Source organism: Mandrillus leucophaeus, unplaced genomic scaffold (genome assembly GCF_000951045.1).
Source record: "Mandrillus leucophaeus isolate KB7577 unplaced genomic scaffold, Mleu.le_1.0 Scaffold951, whole genome shotgun sequence".
Classification (NCBI taxonomy): Eukaryota; Metazoa; Chordata; class Mammalia; order Primates; family Cercopithecidae; genus Mandrillus; species Mandrillus leucophaeus.
The window spans coordinates 14,239-15,590 of record NW_012110375.1 but is presented as its reverse complement, the minus strand read 5'-3'; positions in this window follow the sequence as shown (position 1 = coordinate 15,590).

Sequence of the window (1,352 nt, the reverse complement as noted above, 5' to 3'; positions counted from 1 at the left end):
CAAAAAGAAAAAAAAAAAAAGAAAAGAGAAAATCCAATTATAAGCCACTTGGGAGAAAAAAGGCAAAATCCAGGACTACCCAGGTAACTCCAAAAGCTTGTTCATTTTAATCTTGCAAGTCCGATAGCCAAAAATCTATTTGACCTTATAATAATTTCATGTTTAATAGCGCTAAAAGTTTTCTATTAAAGCCTACTAGAATTTTCTTATATCCAGACTTTTATGTCTGCCGTTGCTAATATTAGGTTCCTGAATGATCCAGTAAGAAAAATACTTCTATGACTCAATAAGCAATATCATCCCAAGGGTTTAGAGGTGGCTGTGATAGTTTATATTATTTTGACATTTATTTGGTCGGAAATATTTTTAAGTAATTAAAATCTCAATACAGTACCTTTAAATTATTTCACAATTACATATACATGTTGGCAGCTAGAATCTTTCATTACTGTTTCTTTATAAAGTAAAAAAGTAATACAATCATAAATCTAATCATAACTGACAATATTGATGGGAAGCTCCTACAAATGATTAAAGAATGTGATTGACATTCTTGAAGAAATTGTTAAAGAAAGTTGATTGTCCTGCCTCTATTCAAGATTTTCAAAAATAGTATGTAAAGAAATTACATAATATTAGTTCAAAACAGTTATGGTTCAAAACTTAACTTTAGTTCTTCAACTCTTCAGATCCAGGTTTCTGAGGGTAACAGCCTGTTTTATACATTTCTATGTCTTTCTCCATGCTCATATGAAACTATATACTAATAAATTGGAATTTTAACTTGTTTTGTTTTGTATTCCACAAAAATTGGATCATATAATAAAACATTATTCTATACCTTGCTTTTTATACTTTCTGATGCATCATATTAATTTCTCCAGATTTTTAGATACAATTTGGTTTTTTTTTTGAAATGAGGACTTGCTTTGTTGCCCAAGCTATAGTGCAATGGTGCCATCATGGCTCACTGCAACCTCTGCCTCCTGGACTCCAGTGATCCTCCCACCTCAGCCTCCCAAGTAACTGGGACTACAGTTGTGTGCCACTATGCCTGGCTAATTTTTGTGTTTTTTTGTAGAGACAGGTTTTTGTCATGTTGCCCAGGCTGGTCTCGAACTCCTGAGCTCAAGTGATCCACCTGCCTTGGCCTCCCAAAGCACTGGGGTTACAGGTATGAGCCACCATGCCCAGTCCCCTATTTTTTTTTTTTATAAGATCAACTTACCATTCAAAATAGGGAGTTATCATCATTCCTTATTCTGTCAATCAGTCAGACACTTTAAAAATTTTTGTTTCTTCTGCAAGTAAGGCTATAGCTAATGGCCTTGTTTCTATATTCTTATACACAA